The sequence below is a fragment of the Pseudophryne corroboree genome, chromosome 6 (assembly GCF_028390025.1).
Source record: "Pseudophryne corroboree isolate aPseCor3 chromosome 6, aPseCor3.hap2, whole genome shotgun sequence".
Lineage (NCBI taxonomy): Eukaryota > Metazoa > Chordata > Amphibia > Anura > Myobatrachidae > Pseudophryne > Pseudophryne corroboree.
Genome location: NC_086449.1, coordinates 380,544,202 through 380,566,319, shown reverse-complemented (window position 1 = coordinate 380,566,319; position 22,118 = coordinate 380,544,202). Strand labels below are relative to the sequence as shown.

The 22,118-nt window shown below is 47.0% G+C and overlaps 1 protein-coding gene and 2 pseudogenes across 3 annotated transcripts in view; 2 read left to right on the top strand and 1 right to left on the bottom strand.

Moving 5' to 3' along the window:
- The window catches only part of LRGUK (leucine rich repeats and guanylate kinase domain containing), a 338,728-nt gene that overhangs the window by 84,449 nt on the left and 232,161 nt on the right, over positions 1-22,118 (top strand). The window lies entirely within an intron of this gene.
- On the bottom strand, positions 4,159-4,277 carry LOC134938634 (5S ribosomal RNA; annotated as a pseudogene).
- Positions 4,770-4,888, top strand: LOC134939126 (5S ribosomal RNA; annotated as a pseudogene).

Here is a 22,118-nt window from a genome sequence, read left to right as displayed (position 1 = left end):
GGAAAGACTTACAAGGTTAGATATGTTTACACTGGAAAAGAGGCGGTTGAGAGGGGACATTATTAATATTTATAAATACATTAAGGGACAATACAAGGACTTATCAGACAATCTTTTTATCAGAAAAACGCTACATAGGATACAAGGACACCCCCTGAGGTTAGAAGAATTTCTTTAACGTCCTAGTGGATGCTGGGGACTCCGTAAGGACCATGGGGAATAGACGGGCTCCGCAGGAGACATGGGCACTTTAAGAAAGAATTTAGATTCTGGTGTGCTCTGGCCCCTCCCTCTATGTCCCTCCTCCAGACCTCAGTTTGAATCTGTGGCCGGACGAGCTGGGTGCTGTTCAGTGAGCTCTCCTGAGCTTGCTGTAAGAAAGTATTTTGTTAGTTTTTTTATTTTCAGGGAGCTCTGCTGGCAACAGACTCCCTGCATCGTGGGACTGAGGGGAGAGAAGCAGCCCTACTCTCTGAAGATAGGTCCTGCTTCTTAGGCTACTGGACACCATTAGCTCCAGAGGGATCGTACACAGGATCTCACCCTCGTCGTCCGATCCCAGAGCCGCGCCGCCGTCCCCCTCGCAGAGCCGGAAGACAGAAGCCAGGTGAGCATAAGAAGCAAGAAGACTTTGAAATCGGCGGCAGAAGACTCCTGTCTTCACTGAGGTAGCGCACAGCACTGCAGCTGTGCGCCATTGCTCCCACACACACCTCACATACTCCGGTCACTGTAAGGGTGCAGGGTGCAGGGGGGGGGGGGGGCGCCCTGGGCAGTAATTGGGACCTCTTTGGCAAAAGTTAGCATATATACAGTTGGGCACTGTATATATGCATGAGCCCCCGCCAAGTAAATGTATATTTAAGCGGGACAGAAGCCCGCCGTCGAGGGGGCAGGGCTTCTTCCTCAGCACTCACCAGCGCCATGTTTTCCTCCACAGCACCGCTAAGAGGAAGCTCCCCAGCCTCTCCCCTGCAGAGAAGAGGGTAAAAAGAGAGGGGGGGCACATAATTAGGCGCAAAAATCTATATAAACAGCAGCTACTGGGTTAACATTAAGTTACTGTGTTATTCCTGGGTTAATAGCGCTGGGGTGTGTGCTGGCATACTCTCTCTCTGTCTCTCCAAAGGGCCTTATGGGGGAATTGTCTTCAGATGAGCATTCCCTGAGTGTGTGGTGTGTCGGTACGTGTGTGTCGACATGTCTGAGGTAAAAGGCTCCCCTAAGGAGGAGATGGAGCAAATGTGTGTGTGAGGGTGTCTCCGTCGACAACGCCGACACCTGTTTGGATATGTGTAATTAAGTGCTAAGGTGAATTTATTGCACAAAAGATTAGAGAACAGACAGGGAATCTACCCATGTCTGTCCCTATGTCGCAGAGACCTTCAGAGTCTTGCAAGGACCACTATCCAAAATAATAGACACTGATATCGACACAGAGTCTGACTCCAGTGTCGACTACGATAATGCAAAGTTACAGCCAAAATGGCAGAAAAGTATTCAATATATGATTATTGTAATAAAAGATGATTTGCATATCAATGATGACTCATCTGTCCCTGACACAAGGGTACACATGTTAAGGAGAAGAAAGCTGAGGTAAATTTCTTTCCTCCCAGGATGAAAAAGAGCAGGACTCTCCAGGCAACAGACTGCAGTTTCCCACAAAGAATTCTCAGGGAGTATCCTTTCCCTACTAGGGCCAGGATACGATGGGAATCTTCCCCGAGGGTGTCACGTTGGCCCAAAAGGTAGCCCTGACTTAACAGCTATCCTCAAGGATCCTGCAGATAACGTGCACATTCTGGTACACTACTCAGACCGGCGATGGTGTCGGCATGGGTTTATAGCGCTGTAGCAGCGTGCACAGGTACCTTATCAGCAGAAATTGAGACCCTAGTATGTGTATATATATATATATATATGTATATATAGAGATATATATATTAAAGATGCTGTCTTAAGAGACATGCCCAAAGAGACATTAGTCTACTGGGTTCTAGAGTCAATGCTATGTCGATTTCTGCTTGACGTGTCCTGTAGAATATGCAATGGACAGGTGATGCCGACTTAAGAGGCATATGGAAGGCTGAGCATTGTGTGGAGAAGGGATCTCGGACCTGGTCTCCACAGCTATAGCTGGTAATTCTGATATTTTGCCTTATATTCCTGCACAGCCTAGGAAAGCACGACATTATCAAATGCAGCTATTCGAACACAAAGAAACAAGAAAGTCCGAGGTGCGTCCTTTCTTGCCAGAGGCAGGGGCAGAGGAAAGAAGCTGCACAACACAGCTAGTTCCCAGGAACAGAAGTCCTCCCCAGCCTCTACAAAATCCACCGCATGTCGCTGCGGCTCCACAGGCGGAGCTAGGCCCGGTGGGGGCACGTCTTCGTAAGTTCAGCCACAAGTGGGTTCACTCCCTGTTGGATCCCTGGGCAATAGATATTGTGTCTCAGGGATACATGCTTGACTTTGAGGAGATGCCCCCTCACCGACGGTCCTGCCGGCTTCCCCCCACGAGAGGGAAATAGTGTTAACTGCAATTCACAAATTGTATCTTCAACAGGTGGTGGTCAAGGTTCCCCCCCTTCAACAAGGAGGGGGTTATTATTCGACCATGTTGTAGTCCCGAAACCGGACGGTTCGGTCAGACCCATATTGAATTTAAAATCCCTGAACATATACCTGAAAAGGTTCAAGTTCAAGATGGAATCGCTAAGAGCGGTCATCGCAAGCCTGAAAGGGGGAGATTTTATGGGGACTCTGGACATAAAGGAGGCATACCTTCATGTCCCCATTTATCCACCTCATCAGGCGTACCTCAGATTTGCGGTACAGGATTGTCATTACCAATCTCAGACGTTGCCGTTTGGTCTCTCCACGGCCCCGAGAATATTCTCCAAGGTAATGGCGGAAATGATGGTGCTCCTGCGGAAGCAAGGTGTCACAATTATCCCGTACTTGGACGATCTCCTCATAAAAGCGAGATCAAGAGAGCAGTTGCTGAACAGCGTATCACTTTCTCTGGAAGTGTAACGGCAACACGGCTGGATTCTATATATTCCAAAGTCGCAGTTGGTTCCTACGGCTCATCTGCCTTTCCTAGGCATGATCCTAGACACAGACCAGAAAAGGGTTTATCTCCCGATAGAGAGAGCTCAGGAGCTCATGACACTGGTCAGGAATCTATTAAAACCAAAACAGGTGTCAGTGCATCACTGCACTCGAGTCCTGGGCAGGATAGTGGCATCATACGAGGCCATTCCCTTCGGCAGGTTCCATGCGAGGACCTTTCAATGGGATCTACTGGACAAATGGTCCGGATCACATCTTCAGATGCATCTGTTAATCACCCTATCCCCCAGGGCCAGGGTGTCTCTCCTGTGGTGGCTAGAGAGTGCACACCTTCTGGAGGGCCGCAGATTCGGCATTCAGGACTGGGTCCTGGTGACCACGGATGCAAGCCTCCGAGGGTGGGGGGCAGTCACACAGGGAAGAAATTTCCAAGGTCTGTGGTCAAGTCAGGAGACTTGCCTTCACATCAACATCCTGGAACTAAGGGCCATATACAACGCCCTACGTCAAGCGGAGTCCCTGCTTCGCGTCCAACCGGTTCTGATTCAGTCAGACAGCATCGACAAGGGGAGAGAAAGAAAGCTCTTGTGTGGGCGCACTCTTATGAAAAATAGAAAATGATCATTCAATTATGAAGGGAAAATTAAAACGTATGTTTATTAATCAAAATTAAAATTGAAAAGTTATCCCTCTGCGATCCAAAGAAAAGTGTGAACATGAGAAAGATGTGAGAAAATATATGAGAAAATGTTAAAATGTTCTGGTCTGTTTAATCACACGAGAAGGATTAGAAATGCTGCAGACACCTGATAGTCTGACACACGTTTCTCCTGACCAGTACAGATATTCTGTATTAATGAGACCAACCAAGGAGGTCAGTATTGTGTCTTAGAGGACCACTTAGATTGGGTTAATACCAAGCAGTTAGCTATTCACCCGTTAATCCATTTTTACACAAATTGAAAATGTCTATGTTGGCGTAACCTGAAAGCTGGTAAGGGTAAAGAGAATGTTAGAAATAGCGCATAGTGGTGATACTGCTGTTGGTGTCCACCCTTCAAAAGAAGGGGAATAGTCCCTCCTCTACAACACCGGGTATTCCCAGGGAGTCTCCTCTCAAGGTACTGACCCGGCCCGACGCTGTTTGGCTTCCAAGATCGGACGAGATCGGGCATTAGCAGCGTGGTATGATAGTAGAGAGAGTGCTTATTACAGCCCATTAATCCTATAGATTGCAGATTAGACCTATTCGTTGCACACTGCTCAATTTTTTTAGTGTGGTACACTTAATAGGTTGATGTCATCCCTTACCTCAAGTAATGATTTTTCTGACACTGTACTCATGAATGTCTTTTGCACAACAGGAATGTATATGTGATTTATGTTTGGACTCACAAACTTACCTGACGCTTCATATTTTGCGGTTTTGGTCTCTCCCCAGAGACACCTCCCAATAGCTGAATTTGATTCAGCCCTAAATCCTTCTCTTATTTCTTTTTTCTTTTTTCTATTGCTCACTATTTTTCTGTGGACTCTCATCCACGATCCAGGGTTTACTACGCCACTGAGTGGCAATTGCTTTACCCTGCCTAACGTGGAAAGCAGATCCACACACTTAATGGCCTCATCTTTTCTATAATCTCTTCTTCTTACCATTCCTATATAGGTGCACTCTCATTGGTAGATAGCCTCTCTACTATCATACCACGCTGCTAATGCCCGATCTCGTCCGATCTTGGAAGCCAAACAGCGTCGGGCCAGGTCAGTACCTTGAGAGGAGACTCCCTGGGATTACCCGGTGTTGTAGAGTAGGGACTATTCCCTTTCTTTTGAAGGGTGGACACCAACAGCAGTATCACCACTATGCGCTATTTCTAACATTCTCTTTACCCTTACCAGCTTTCAGGTTACGCCAACATAGACATTTTCAATTTGTGTAAAAATGGATTAACGGGTGAATAGCTAACTGCTTGGTATTAACCCAATCTAAGTGGTCCTCTAAGACACAATACTGACCTCCTTGGTTGGTCTCATTAATACCGAATATCTGTACTGGTCAGGAGAAACGGGTGTCAGACTATCAGGTGTCTGCAGCCTTTCTAATCCTTCTCGTGTGATTAAACAGACCAGAACATTTTAACATTTTCTCATATATTTTCTCACATTTTTCTCATGTTCACACTTTTCTTTGGATCGTAGAGGGATAACTTTTCAATTTTAATTTTGATTAATAAACATACGTTTTAATTTTCCCTTCATAATTGAATGATAATTTTCTTTTTTTCATAAGAGTGCGCCCACACAAGAGTTTCTTTCTCTCCCCTTGTCGGTAATCGTACTTTCTAGCTCTGGGCGCACCACCAATAGGGACTACAATTGAAAGGCTCCAATTTTCCTTTCCAGTAATTATAATTGTCCACTTTTGGTTTCTCATAATTTCTTTGTAATCTATCATACACCAGTGCCTGGTCGCTCTTCCTTTATCAGTCAGACAGCATCACAGCAGTGGCTCATGTAAACCGCCAAGGCGGCACAAGGACCAGGGTGGCGATGGTAGAAGCCACCAGAATTCTTTGCTGGGCGGAGAATCACGTAAGCGCACTGTCAGCAGTGTTCATTCCAGGAGTGGACAACTGGGAAGCAGACTTCCTCAGCAGACACGACCTCCACCCGGGAGAGGGGGGACTTCATCAAGAAGTCTTCACGCAGTTTGCAAGTCGGTGGGAACTGCCACAGGGAGACATGATGGCATCCCGCCTCAACAAAAAGCTACAGAAGTATTGCGCCAGGTCAAGAGACCCTCAGGCGATAGCTGTGGACGCACTGGTGACGCCGTGGGTGTTCCAGTCGGTCTATGTATTTCCTCCTCTTCCTCTCACAAGGTGCTGAGATTCATAAGAAAAAGAGGAGTGAGAACAATACTCATTGTTCCGGATTGGCCAAGAAGGACTTGGTATCCAGATCTGCAAGAAATGCTCACAGAGGACCCGTGGCCTCTGCCTGTAAGACAGGACTTGTTGCAACAGGGGCCCTGTCTGTTCCAAGACTTACCGCGGCTGCGTTTAACGGCATGGCGGTTGAACGCCGGATCCTAGCAGAAAAAGGCATTCCGGAAGAACATTCCTATGCTGATAAAGGCTAAGAAGGACGTGACGGCTCAACATTATTACCGTATATGGCGAAAATATGTTGCTTGGTGTGAGGCCAGGAATGCCCCTACGGAGGAATTCCAGCTGGGTCGTTTCCTTCACTTCCTACAGTCGGGAGTGACTTTGGGCCTAAAATTGGGTACCATTAAGGTCCAGATTTCGGCCCTATCCATTTTCTTTCAAAAAGAACTGGCTTCTCTGCCTGATGTTCAGACGTTTGTAAAGGGAGTGCTGCATATTCAGCCCCCTTTTGGGCCTCCAGTGGCACCTTGGGATCTTAACGTGGTATTGAGTTTCCTGAAATCACACTGGTGTGAACCACTCAAAACGGTGGAATTAAAATATCTCACGTGGAAGGTGGTCATGCTACTAGCCTTGGCTTCGGCTAGGCGTGTGTCAGAATTGGCGGCTTTGTCACATAAAAGCCCCTATCTGGTTTTCCATGCGGATAGAGCAGAATTGCGGACCCGCCCACAATTTCTGCCGAAAGTGGTTTCATCCTTTCATATAAACCAACCTATTGTGGTGCCGGTGGCTACTACTGACTTGGAGGATTCCGAGTTACTTGATGTGGTCAGGGCTTTTAAGGTTTATGTAGCCAGAACGGCTAGGGTCAGGAAAACAGAGTCGTTGTTTATCCTGTATGCTTCCAACAAGCTTGGTGCTCCTGCTTCAAAGCAGACTATTGCTCGCTGAAACTGTAATACGATTCAGCAGGCTCATTCTGCGGCTGGATTGCCGCTGCCAAAATCAGTTAAGGCCCATTCCACTAGGAAGGTGGGCTCTTCTTGGGCGGCTGCTCGAGGGGTCTCGGCATTACAGCTTTGCCGAGCGGCTACTTGGTCAGGTTCAAACACTTTTGCAAAGTTCTACAAGTTTGATACCCTGGCTGAGGAGGACCTTGTGTTTGCTCAATTGCTGCTGCAGAGTTATCCGCACTCTCCCGCCCGTTTGGGAGCTTTGGTATAATCCCCATGGTCCTTACGGAGTCCCCAGCATCCATTAGGACGTTAGAGAAAATAAGATTTTACTTACCGGTAAATCTATTTCTCGTAGTCCGTAGAGGATGCTGGGCGCCCGTCCCAAGTGCGGACTTTTTCTGCAATACTTGTATATAGTTATTGCTGCAATAAGGGCTATGTTATGGTTGCATCAGGGTTGAACTGATGCTCTGTTGTTGTTCATACTGTTGACTGGGTAAGTTTATCACAAGTTATACGGTGTGATTGGTGTGGCTGGTATGAATCTTGCCCTGGATTCCAAAATCCTTTCCTTGTACTGTCAGCTCTTCCGAGCACAGTTTCTCTAACTGAGGTCTGGAGGAGGGACATAGAGGGAGGAGCCAGAGCACACCAGAATCTAAATTCTTTCTTGAGGTGCCCATGTCTCCTGCGGAGCCCGTCTATTCCCCATGGTCCTTACGGAGTCCCCAGCATCCACTACGGACTACGAGAAATAGATTTACCGGTAAGTAAAATCTTATTTTTCCTCGAAATGTCCGACTACCTGGGCACAGTTCCTATAACTGGAGTCTGGAGGAGGGGCATGGAGGGAGGAGCCAGTTCACAACCCTTTTAATGTCTTGAAGTGCCCATGTCTCCTGCGGATCCCGTCTATACCCCACGGTTCTTGACGCATCCCCAGCACCCTCTACGGACTAAGAGAATAGGATTTACCGGTAGGTATTAAAATCCTATTATTTCATATAAATCATTTTTTTTCTTCCTTCATAAACACTTGTGACCTTTCTCTTCCACATGCACCTTAAAACTAGAGATGAGCGCCGGAAATTTTTCGGGTTTTGTGTTTTGGTTTTGGGTTCGGTTCCGCGGCCGTGTTTTGGGTTCGACCGCGTTTTGGCAAAACCTCACCGAATTTTTTTTGTCGGATTCGGGTGTGTTTTGGATTCGGGTGTTTTTTTCAAAAAACACTAAAAAACAGCATACATCATAGAATTTGGGGGTCATTTTGATCCCAAAGTATTATTAACCTCAAAAACCATAATTTACACTCATTTTCAGTCTATTCTGAATACCTCACACCTCACAATATTATTTTTAGTCCTAAAATTTGCACCTAGGTCGCTGGATGACTAAGCTAAGCGACCCTAGTGGCCGACACAAACACCGGGCCCATCTAGGAGTGTCACTGCAGTGTCACGCAGGATGTCCCTTCCAAAAAAACCTCCCCAAACAGCACATGACGCAAAGAAAAAAAGAGGCGCAATGAGGTAGCTGTGTGAGTAAGATAAGCGACCCTAGTGGCCGACACAAACACCGGGCCCATCTAGGAGTGTCACTGCAGTGTCACGCAGGATGTCCCTTCCAAAAAACCCTCCCCAAACAGCACATGACGCAAAGAAAAAAAGAGGCGCAATGAGGTAGCTGTGTGAGTAAGATAAGCGACCCTAGTGGCCGACACAAACACCGGGCCCATCTAGGAGTGTCACTGCAGTGTCACGCAGGATGTCCCTTCCAAAAAACCCTCCCCAAACAGCACATGATGCAAAGAAAAAAAGAGGCGCAATGAGGTAGCTGTGTGAGTAAGATAAGCGACCCTAGTGGCCGACACAAACACCGGGCCCATCTAGGAGTGTCACTGCAGTGTCACGCAGGATGTCCCTTCCAAAAAACCCTCCCCAAACAGCACATGACGCAAAGAAAAAAAGAGGCGCAATGAGGTAGCTGTGTGAGTAAGATAAGCGACCCTAGTGGCCGACACAAACACCGGGCCCATCTAGGAGTGTCACTGCAGTGTCACGCAGGATGTCCCTTCCAAAAAACCCTCCCCAAACAGCACATGACGCAAAGAAAAAAAGAGGCGCAATGAGGTAGCTGTGTGAGTAAGATAAGCGACCCTAGTGGCCGACACAAACACCGGGCCCATCTAGGAGTGGCACTGCAGTGTCACGCAGGATGTCCCTTCCAAAAAACCCTCCCCAAACAGCACATGACGCAAAGAAAAATTAAAGAAAAAAGAGGTGCAAGATGGAATTGTCCTTGGGCCCTCCCACCCACCCTTATGTTGTATAAACAGGACATGCACACTTTAACCAACCCATCATTTCAGTGACAGGGTCTGCCACACGACTGTGACTGAAATGACGGGTTGGTTTGGACCCCCACCAAAAAAGAAGCAATTAATCTCTCCTTGCACAAACTGGCTCTACAGAGGCAAGATGTCCACCTCATCATCATCCTCCGATATATCACCGTGTACATCCCCCTCCTCACAGATTATCAATTCGTCCCCACTGGAATCCACCATCTCAGCTCCCTGTGTACTTTGTGGAGGCAATTGCTGCTGGTCAATGTCTCCACGGAGGAATTGATTATAATTCATTTTAATGAACATCATCTTCTCCACATTTTCTGGATGTAACCTCGTACGCCGATTGCTGACAAGGTGAGCGGCGGCACTAAACACTCTTTCGGAGTACACACTTGTGGGAGGGCAATTTAGGTAGAATAAAGCCAGTTTGTGCAAGGGCCTCCAAATTGCCTCTTTTTCCTGCCAGTATAAGTACGGACTGTGTGACGTGCCTACTTGGATGCGGTCACTCATATAATCCTCCACCATTCTTTCAATGGTGAGAGAATCATATGCAGTGACAGTAGACGACATGTCCGTAATCGTTGTCAGGTCCTTCAGTCCGGACCAGATGTCAGCATCAGCAGTCGCTCCAGACTGCCCTGCATCACCGCCAGCGGGTGGGCTCGGAATTCTGAGCCTTTTCCTCGCACCCCCAGTTGCGGGAGAATGTGAAGGAGGAGATGTTGACAGGTCGCGTTCCGCTTGACTTGACAATTTTCTCACCAGCAGGTCTTTCAACCCCAGCAGACTTGTGTCTGCCGGAAAGAGAGATCCAAGGTAGGCTTTAAATCTAGGATCGAGCACGGTGGCCAAAATGTAGTGCTCTGATTTCAACAGATTGACCACCCGTGAATCCTTGTTAAGCGAATTAAGGGCTCCATCCACAAGTCCCACATGCCTAGCGGAATCGCTCCGTGTTAGCTCCTCCTTCAATGTCTCCAGCTTCTTCTGCAAAAGCCTGATGAGGGGAATGACCTGACTCAGGCTGGCAGTGTCTGAACTGACTTCACGTGTGGCAAGTTCAAAGGGCATCAGAACCTTGCACAACGTTGAAATCATTCTCCACTGCGCTTGAGACAGGTGCATTCCACCTCCTATATCGTGCTCAATTGTATAGGCTTGAATGGCCTTTTGCTGCTCCTCCAACCTCTGAAGCATATAGAGGGTTGAATTCCACCTCGTTACCACTTCTTGCTTCAGATGATGGCAGGGCAGGTTCAGTAGTTTTTGGTGGTGCTCCAGTCTTCTGTACGTGGTGCCTGTACGCCGAAAGTGTCCCGCAATTCTTCTGGCCACCGACAGCATCTCTTGCACGCCCCTGTCGTTTTTTAAAAAATTCTGCACCACCAAATTCAAGGTATGTGCAAAACATGGGACGTGCTGGAATTTGCCCATATTTAATGCACACACAATATTGCTGGCGTTGTCCGATGCCACAAATCCACAGGAGAGTCCAATTGGGGTAAGCCATTCCGCGATGATCTTCCTCAGTTGCCGTAAGAGGTTTTCAGCTGTGTGCGTATTCTGGAAAGCGGTGATACAAAGCGTAGCCTGCCTAGGAAAGAGTTGGCGTTTGCGAGATGCTGCTACTGGTGCCGCCGCTGCTGTTCTTGCGGCGGGAGTCCATACATCTACCCAGTGGGCTGTCACAGTCATATAGTCCTGACCCTGCCCTGCTCCACTTGTCCACATGTCCGTGGTTAAGTGGACATTGGGTACAACTGCATTTTTTAGGACACTGGTGAGTCTTTTTCTGACGTCCGTGTACATTCTCGGTATCGCCTGCCTAGAGAAGTGGAACCTAGATGGTATTTGGTAACGGGGGCACACTGCCTCAATAAATTGTCTAGTTCCCTGTGAACTAACGGCGGATACCGGACGCACGTCTAACACCAACATAGTTGTCAAGGCCTCAGTTATCCGCTTTGCAGCAGGATGACTGCTGTGATATTTCATCTTCCTCGCAAAGGACTGTTGGACAGTCAATTGCTTACTGGAAGTAGTACAAGTGGGCTTACGACTTCCCCTCTGGGATGACCATCGACTCCCAGCAGCAACAACAGCAGCGCCAGCAGCAGTAGGCGTTACACGCAAGGATGCATCGGAGGAATCCCAGGCAGGAGAGGACTCGTCAGAATTGCCAGTGACATGGCCTGCAGGACTATTGGCATTCCTGGGGAAGGAGGAAATTGACACTGAGGGAGTTGGTGGGGTGGTTTGCGTGAGCTTGGTTACAAGAGGAAGGGATTTACTGGTCAGTGGACTGCTTCCGCTGTCGCCCAAAGTTTTTGAACTTGTCACTGACTTATTATGAATGCGCTGCAGGTGACGTATAAGGGAGGATGTTCCGAGGTGGTTAACGTCCTTACCCCTACTTATTACAACTTGACAAAGGCAACACACGGCTTGACACCTGTTGTCCGCTTTTCTGTTGAAATACCTCCACACTGAAGAGCTGATTTTTTTGGTATTTTCACCAGGCATGTCAACGGCCATATTCCTCCCACGGACAACAGGTGTCTCCCCGGGTGCCTGACTTAAACAAACCACCTCACCATCAGAATCCTCCTGGTCAATTTCCTCCCCAGCGCCAGCAACACCCATATCCTCCTCATCCTGGTGTACTTCAACACTGACATCTTCAATCTGACTATCAGGAACTGGACTGCGGGTGCTCCTTCCAGCACTTGCAGGGGGCGTGCAAATGGTGGAAGGCGCATGCTCTTCACGTCCAGTGTTGGGAAGGTCAGGCATCGCAACCGACACAATTGGACTCTCCTTGTGGATTTGGGATTTCGAAGAACGCACAGTTCTTTGCGGTGCTTTTGCCAGCTTGAATCTTTTCAGTTTTCTAGCGAGAGGCTGAGTGCTTCCATCCTCATGTGAAGCTGAACCACTAGCCATGAACATAGGCCAGGGCCTCAGCCGTTCCTTGCCACTCCGTGTGGTAAATGGCATATTGGCAAGTTTACGCTTCTCCTCCGACAATTTTATTTTAGGTTTTGGAGTCCTTTTTTTACTGATATTTGGTGTTTTGGATTTGACATGCTCTGTACTATGACATTGGGCATCGGCCTTGGCAGACGACGTTGCTGGCATTTCATCGTCTCGGCCATGACTAGTGGCAGCAGCTTCAGCACGAGGTGGAAGTGGATCTTGATCTTTCCCTAATTTTGGAACCTCAACATTTTTGTTCTCCATATTTTAATAGGCACAACTAAAAGGCACCTCAGGTAAACAATGGAGATGGATGGATACTAGTATACTTATGGATGGACTGCCGAGTGCCGACACAGAGGTAGCTACAGCCGTGGACTAACGTACTGTGTCTGCTGCTAATATAGACTGGATGATTGATAATGAGATGAAATCAATATATATATGTATGTATATATAATATCACTAGTACTGCAGCCGGACAGGTAGATAATATATTTATTAGGTAATGATGACTGATGACGGACCTGCTGGACACTGTCAGCTCAGCAGCACCGCAGACTGCTACAGTAAGCTACTATACTATAGTAGTATGTACAAAGAAGAAAGAAAAAAAAAAAACCACGGGTAGGTGGTATACAATTATGGATGGACTGCCGAGTGCCGACACAGAGGTAGCTACAGCCGTGGACTAACGTACTGTGTCTGCTGCGAATATAGACTGGATGATTGATAATGAGATGAAATCAATATATATATGTATGTATAATATCACTAGTACTGCAGCCGGACAGGTAGATAATATATTTATTAGGTAATGATGACTGATGACGGACCTGCTGGACACTGTCAGCTCAGCAGCACCGCAGACTGCTACAGTAAGCTACTATACTATAGTAGTATGTACAAAGAAGAAAGAAAAAAAAAAACCACGGGTAGGTGGTATACAATTATGGATGGACTGCTGAGTGCCGACACAGAGGTAGCTACAGCCGTGGACTAACGTACTGTGTCTGCTGCTAATATAGACTGGATGATTGATAATGAGATGAAATCAATATATATATGTATGTATATATAATATCACTAGTACTGCAGCCGGACAGGTAGATAATATATTTATTAGGTAATGATGACTGATGACGGACCTGCTGGACACTGTCAGCTCAGCAGCACCGCAGACTGCTACAGTAAGCTACTATACTATAGTAGTATGTACAAAGAAGAAAGAAAAAAAAAAAACACGGGTAGGTGGTATACAATTATGGATGGACTGCCGAGTGCCGACACAGAGGTAGCTACAGCCGTGGACTAACGTACTGTGTCTGCTGCTAATATAGACTGGATGATTGATAATGAGATGAAATCAATATATATATGTATGTATATATAATATCACTAGTACTGCAGCCGGACAGGTAGATAATATATTTATTAGGTAATGATGACTGATGACGGACCTGCTGGACACTGTCAGCTCAGCAGCACCGCAGACTGCTACAGTAAGCTACTATACTATAGTAGTATGTACAAAGAAGAAAGAAAAAAAAAAAACCACGGGTAGGTGGTATACAATTATGGATGGACTGCCGAGTGCCGACACAGAGGTAGCTACAGCCGTGGACTAACGTACTGTGTCTGCTGCTAATATAGACTGGATGATTGATAATGAGATGAAATCAATATATATATGTATGTATAATATCACTAGTACTGCAGCCGGACAGGTAGATAATATATTTATTAGGTAATGATGACTGATGACGGACCTGCTGGACACTGTCAGCTCAGCAGCACCGCAGACTGCTACAGTAAGCTACTATACTATAGTAGTATGTACAAAGAAGAAAGAAAAAAAAAAACCACGGGTAGGTGGTATACAATTATGGATGGACTGCTGAGTGCCGACACAGAGGTAGCTACAGCCGTGGACTAACGTACTGTGTCTGCTGCTAATATAGACTGGATGATTGATAATGAGATGAAATCAATATATATATGTATGTATATATAATATCACTAGTACTGCAGCCGGACAGGTAGATAATATATTTATTAGGTAATGATGACTGATGACGGACCTGCTGGACACTGTCAGCTCAGCAGCACCGCAGACTGCTACAGTAAGCTACTATACTATAGTAGTATGTACAAAGAAGAAAGAAAAAAAAAAAACACGGGTAGGTGGTATACAATTATGGATGGACTGCCGAGTGCCGACACAGAGGTAGCTACAGCCGTGGACTAACGTACTGTGTCTGCTGCTAATATAGACTGGATGATTGATAATGAGATGAAATCAATATATATATGTATGTATATATAATATCACTAGTACTGCAGCCGGACAGGTAGATAATATATTTATTAGGTAATGATGACTGATGACGGACCTGCTGGACACTGTCAGCTCAGCAGCACCGCAGACTGCTACAGTAAGCTACTATACTATAGTAGTATGTACAAAGAAGAAAGGAAAAAAAAAAAAACACGGGTAGGTGGTATACAATTATGGATGGACTGCCGAGTGCCGACACAGAGGTAGCTACAGCCGTGGACTAACGTACTGTGTCTGCTGCTAATATAGACTGGATGATTGATAATGAGATGAAATCAATATATATATGTATGTATATATAATATCACTAGTACTGCAGCCGGACAGGTAGATAATATATTTATTAGGTAATGATGACTGATGACGGACCTGCTGGACACTGTCAGCTCAGCAGCACCGCAGACTGCTACAGTAAGCTACTATACTCTATAGTAGTATGTACAAAGAAGAAAGAAAAAAAAAAACCCACGGGTAGGTGGTATACAATTATGGATGGACTGCCGAGTGCCGACACAGAGGTAGCTACAGCCGTGGACTAACGTACTGTGTCTGCTGCTAATATAGACTGGATGATTGATAATGAGATGAAATCAATATATATATGTATGTATATATAATATCACTAGTACTGCAGCCGGACAGGTAGATAATATATTTATTAGGTAATGATGACTGATGACGGACCTGCTGGACACTGTCAGCTCAGCAGCACCGCAGACTGCTACAGTAAGCTACTATACTCTATAGTAATATGTACAAAGAAGAAAGAAAAAAAAAAACCCACGGGTAGGTGGTATACAATTATGGATGGACTGCCGAGTGCCGACACAGAGGTAGCTACAGCCGTGGACTAACGTACTGTGTCTGCTGCTAATATAGAGTCTAGACTGGATGATAAATTATTGATAATGAGATGAAATCAATATAATATCACTAGTACTGCAGCCGGACAGGTACTATATATATTTATTATGTAATGACTGATGACGGACCTGCTGGACACTGTCAGGTCAGCACAGCACCGCAGACTGCTACAGTAAGCTACTATAGTAGTATGTATAAAGAAGAATGAAAAAAAAAAAAAACCACGGGTAGGTGGTATACAATATTATATATATATATATATATTATATACAATTATATATATATATATATATATATATATATATATATTAAACTGGTGGTGATTGATTATTAAACTGGTGGTCACTTCAGGACAGGTCACGTTGCAACTTGCAACTAGTACTCCGAGGCCTAAGCAGACAATCACAAAATATATTATTATACTGGTGGTCAGTGTGGTCACAACAATGGCAGTGTGGCACTGACTCTGGCAGCAAAAGTGTGCACTGTACGTTATATGTACTCCTGAGTCCTGCTCTCAGACTCTAACTGCTCCCCACTGTCAGTGTCTCCCCCACAAGTCAGATAATACACTTACAGTCACACTATCTAATCTATAAATATCACTTCAGCAAGTAGTATAGTAGTATACAGTAGTACTCCTCCTAATAATGCTCCCCGAAAATACTGTGTCTCTCTCTTCTCTAAACGGAGAGGATGCCAGCCACGTCCTCTCCCTATGACTCTCAATGCACGTGTGAAAATGGCGGCGACGCGCGGCTCCTTATATAGAATCCGAGCCTCGCGATAGAATCCGAGCCTCGCGAGAATCCGACAGCGTGATGATGACGTTCGGGCGCGCTCGGGTTAGCCGAGCAAGGCGGGAAGATCCGAGCCTGCTCGGACCCGTGTAAAAAACCTGAAGTTCGGGCGGGTTCGGATTCAGAGGAACCGAACCCGCTCATCTCTACTTAAAACTAGTTTGTGGTTAAATGCTAACATGATGCAATTTATTTATTTATTTGTCTATTTATTTATTTTTCTCTATCGTCCTAAGTGGATGCTGGGGTTCCTGAAAGGACCATGGGGAATAGCGGCTCCGCAGGAGACAGGGCACAAAAGTAAAGCTTTTACAGGTCAGGTGGTGTGTACTGGCTCCTCCCCCCATGACCCTCCTCCAGACTCCAGTTAGATTTTTGTGCCCGGCCGAGAAGGGTGCAATTCTAGGTGGCTCTCATAAAGAGCTGCTTAGAGAGTTTAGCTTAGGTTTTTTATTTTACAGTGATTCCTGCTGGCAACAGGATCACTGCAACGAGGGACAGAGGGGAGAAGAAGTGAACTCACCTGCGTGCAGGATGGATTGGCTTCTTGGCTACTGGACATGAAGCTCCAGAGGGACGATCACAGGTACAGCCTGGATGATCACCGGAGCCACGCCGCCGGCCCCCTCACAGATGCTGAAGCAAGAAGAGGTCCAGAATCGGCGGCTGAAGACTCCTGCAGTCTTCTTAAGGTAGCGCACAGCACTGCAGCTGTGCGCCATTTTCCTCTCAGCACACTTCACACGGCAGTCACTGAGGGTGCAGGGCGCTGGGGGGGGGGCGCCCTGGGAGGCAAATGAAAACCTTTAAAAAGGCTAAAAATACCTCACATATAGCCCCAGAGGCTATATGGAGATATTTACCCCTGCCTAAATGTACTAAATAGCGGGAGACGAGCCCGCCGGAAAAGGGGCGGGGCCTATCTCCTCAGCACACGGCGCCATTTTCTGTCACAGCTCCGCTGGTCAGGAAGGCTCCCAGGTCTCTCCCCTGCACTGCACTACAGAAACAGGGTATAACAGAGAGGGGGGGCAAAATAAATGGCTATATATATATTAATATAAAAGCAGCTATAAGGGAGCACTTAATCATAAGGCTATCCCTGTCATATATAGCGCTTTTTGGTGTGTGCTGGCAGACTCTCCCTCTGTCTCCCCAAAGGGCTAGTGGGTCCTGTCTTCGTATAGAGCATTCCCTGTGTGTCTGCTGTGTGTCGGTACGTGTGTGTCGACATGTATGAGGACGTTATTGGTGTGGAGGCGGAGCAATTGCCAAATATGAGGATGTCACCTCCTAGGGGGTCGACACCAGAATGGATGCCTTTATTTGTGGAATTACGGGATAGCGTCAACTCGCTTACGCAGTCGTTTGCCGACATGAGGCGGCCGGACACTCAATTAGTGCCTGTCCAGGCGCCTCAAACACCGTCAGGGGCTGTAAAACGCCCCTTGCCTCAGTCGGTCGACACAGACCCAGACACAGGCACTGATTCCGGTGGTGAAGGTGACGAATCAACCGTATTTTCCAGTAGGGCCACACGTTATATGATTTTGGCAATAAAGGAGATGTTACATTTAGCTGATACTACAGGTACCACTAAACAGGGTATTATGTGGGGTGTGAAAAAACTACCAGTAGTTTTTACCGAATCAGAAGAATTAAATGACGTGTGTGATGAAGCGTGGGGTGCCCCGATAAAAAACTGCTAATTTCAAAGAAGTTATTGGCTTTATACCCTTTCCCGCCAGAGGTTAGGGAGCGCTGGGAAACACCTCCTAGGGTGGACAAAGCGCTAACACGCTTATCAAAACAAGTGGCGTTACCCTCTCCTGAGACGGCCGCACTTAAAGATCCATCAGATAGGAGGATGGAAAATATCCAAAAAGGTATATACACACATGCAGGTGTTATACTACGACCAGCTATTGCGACTGCCTGGATGTGCAGTGCTGGGGTAGTTTGGTCAGAGTCCCTGATCGAAAATATTGATACCCTGGACAGGGACAATATTTTACTGTCGTTAGAACAAATAAAGGATGCATTTCTTTATATGCGTGATGCACAGAGAGATATCTGCACACTGGCATCACGGGTAAGTGCTATGTCCATTTCGGCCAGAAGAGCTTTATGGACACGACAGTGGACAGGCGATGCGTAGAGGAGTTATTTGGGGTCGGTCTATCGGATTGGTGGCCACGGCTACGGCCGGGAAATCCACCTTTCTACCTCAAGTCACTCTCCAACAGAAAAAGGCACCGACCTTTCAACCGCAGCCCTTTCGTTCCTTTAAAAATAAGAGAGCAAAGGGCTATTCATATCTGCCACGAGGCAGAGGACGAGGGAAGAGACAGCAACAGGCAGCTCCTTCCCAGGAACAGAAGCCCTCCCCGGCTTCTACAAAAGCCTCAGCATGACGCTGGGGCTTCGCAAGCGGACTCGGGGGCGGTAGGCGGTCGTCTCAAGAATTACAGCGCGCAGTGGGCTCACTCGCAGGTAAATCCCTGGATCCTGCAGATAATATCTCAGGGGTACAGGTTGAAATTAGAGACAGAGCCACCTCGCCGTTTCCTGAAGTCTGCTTTACCAACGTCCCCCTCAGAAAGGGAGACGGTTTTGGAAGCCATTCACAAGCTGTATTCTCAGCAGGTGATAGTCAAGGTACCTCTTCTACAACAAGGGAAGGGGTATTATTCCACTCTTTTTGTGGTACCGAAGCCGGATGGCTCGGTAAGGCCTATTCTAAATCTGAAGTCCTTGAACCTGTACATAAAGAAGTTCAAGTTCAAGATGGAGTCACTCAGAGCAGTGATAGCGAACCTGGAAGAAGGGGACTTTATGGTATCCTTGGACATCAAGGATGCGTATCTCCACGTTCCAATTACCCCTCACACCAGGGGTACCTCAGGTTCGTTGTACAAAACTGTCACTATCAGTTTCAGACGCTGCCGTTTGGTTTGTCCACGGCACCTCGGGTCTTTACAAAGGTAATGGCCGAGATAATATTTCTTCTTCGAAGAAAAGGCGTATTAATTATCCCATACTTGGACGATCTCCTAATAAGGGCAAGGTCCAGAGAACAGCTAGAGATGGGTTTAGCACTATCTCAAGAGGTGCTAAAGCAGCACGGATGGATTCTGAATATTCCAAAATCCCAATTAATGCCGACAACTCGTCTGCTGTTCCTGGGGATGATTCTGGACACAGTTCAGAAAAAGGTTTTTCTTCCCGAAGAAAAAGCCAAGGAGTTATCTGACCTGGTCAGGAACCTCCTAAAACCAGGAAAGGTGTCTGTACATCAATGCACAAGAGTCCTGGGAAAAAATGGTAGCTTCTTACGAAGCAATCCCTTTCGGCAGATTCCATGCAAAGGGAGCTGCTGGACAAATGGTCAGGGTCGCATCTTCAGATGCACCTGCGGATAACCCTGTCGCCGAGGACAAGGGTATCCCTTCTGTGGTGGTTGCAGGAGGCTCATCTATTGGAGGGCCGCAGATTCGGCATGCAGGATTGGATCCTGGTGACCACGGATGCCAGCCTGAGAGGCTGGGGAGCAGTTACACAGGGAAAAAATTTCCAGGGAGTGTGGTCGAGCCTGAAAAAGTCTCTTCACATAAGCATTCTGGAACTAAGAGCAATCTACAATGCTCTAAGCCAGGCGGAACCTCTGCTTCAAGGAAGACCGGTGTTGATCCAGTCGGACAACATCACGGCAGTCGCCCATGTAAACAGACAGGGCGGCACAAGAAGCAGGAGGGCAATGGCAGAAGCTGCCAGGATCCTTCGCTGGGCGGAGAATCACGTGATAGCACTGTCAGCAGTATTCATCCCGGGCGTGGACAACTGGGAAGCAGACTTCCTCAGCAGACACGACCTTCACCCGGGAGAGTGGGGACTTCATCCAGAAGTCTTCCACATGCTATTAAACCGTTGGGTAAAACCAATGGTGGACATGATGGCGTCTCGCCTCAACAAAACACTGGACAGGTATTGCGCCAGGTCAAGAGATCCGCAGGCAATAGCTGTGGACGCGCTGGTAACACCTTGGGTGTACCAGTCGGTATATGTGTTTCCTCCTCTGCCTCTCATACCAAAGGTATTGAGGATTATACGGCAAAGAGGAGTAAGACTAGTGGCTCCGGATTGGCCAAGAAGGACTTGGTACCCGGAACTTCAAGAGATGGTCACGGACGATCCGTGGCCTCTACTTCTGAGAAGGGACCTGCTTCAGCAGGGTCCTTGTCTTTTTCAAGACTTACCGCGGCTGCGTTTGACGGCATGGCGTTTGAATGCCAGATCCTAAAAGGAAAAGGCATTCCAGAAGAAGTCATTCCTACCTTGATAAAGGCAAGGTAGGAAGTCACCGCGAAGCATTATCGCCGTATTGGGCGAAAATATGTTGCGTGGTGCGAGCAGCGGAGTGCTCCGATGGAGGAATTTCAACTGGGTCGTTTTCCTACATTTCCTGCAATCAGGATTGTCTTTGGGTCTCAAATTGGGATCTATTAAGGTTCAAATTTCGGCCCTATCAATATTCTTCCAAAAAGAATTGGCCTCGGTCCCTGAGGTCCAGATTTTTATCAAAGGAGTACTGCATATACAGCCTCCTGTGGTGCCTAAGGTGGCACCGTGGGATCTAAATGTAGTTTTAGATTTCCTCAAATCCAATTGGTTTGAACCACTAAAGAATGTGGATTTGAAATATCTCACATGGAAAGTGACTATGTTACTGGCCCTGGCTTCGGCCGGGAGAGTATCTGAACTGGCGGCTTTGTTTTATAAAAGCACTTATTTAATTTTCCATTCGACATAGGGCAGAGCTGCGGACGCGTCCGCATTTTCTCCCTAAGGTGGTATCAGCGTTTCACCTGAACCAGCCTATTGTAGTGCCTGCGGCTACAGACGACTTGAAGGACTCCAAGTTGTTGGACGTTGTCAGAGCCTTAAAAATATACATTTAAAGGACGGCTGGAGTCAGAAAATCTGACTCGCTGTTTATACTGTATGCACCCAACAAGTTGGGTGCACCTGCTTCTAAGCAGTCGATTGCTCGTTGGATTTGTAACAAAATTCAACTTGTACATTCTGTGGCAGGCCTGCCACAGCCTAAATCTGTTAAGGCCCATTCCGCAAGGAAGGTGGGCTCATCTTGGGCGGCTGCCCGAGGGGTCTCGGCATTACAACTCTGCCGAGCAGCTACGTGGTCAGGGGAGAACACGTTTGTAAATTTTTGCAAATTTGATACCCTGGCAAAGGAGGACCTGGAGTTCTCTCATTCGGTGCTGCAGAGTCATCCGCACTCTCCCGCCCGTTTGGGAGCTTTGGTATAATCCCCATGGTCCTTTCAGGAACCCCAGCATCCACTTAGGACGATAGAGAAAATAAGAATTTACTTACCGATAATTCTATTTCTCGGAGTCCGTAGTGGATGCTGGGCGCCCATCCCAAGTGCGGATTATCTGCAATACTTGTACATAGTTATTGTTAACTAATTCGGGTTATTGTTTAGGAAGCCATCTTTCAGAGGCTCCTCTGTTATCATACTGTTAACTGGGTTTAGATCACAAGTTGTACGGTGTGATTGGTGTGGCTGGTATGAGTCTTACCCGGGATTCAAAATCCTCCCTTATTGTGTACGCTCGTCCGGGCACAGTACCTAACTGGAGTCTGGAGGAGGGTCATGGGGGGAGGAGCCAGTACACACCACCTGACCTGTAAAAGCTTTACTTTTGTGCCCTGTCTCCTGCGGAGCCGCTATTCCCCATGGTCCTTTCAGGAACCCCAGCATCCACTACGGACTCCGAGAAATAGAATTATCGGTAAGTAAATTCTTATTATTTATTTCGTTAGTTACTGGGCTGC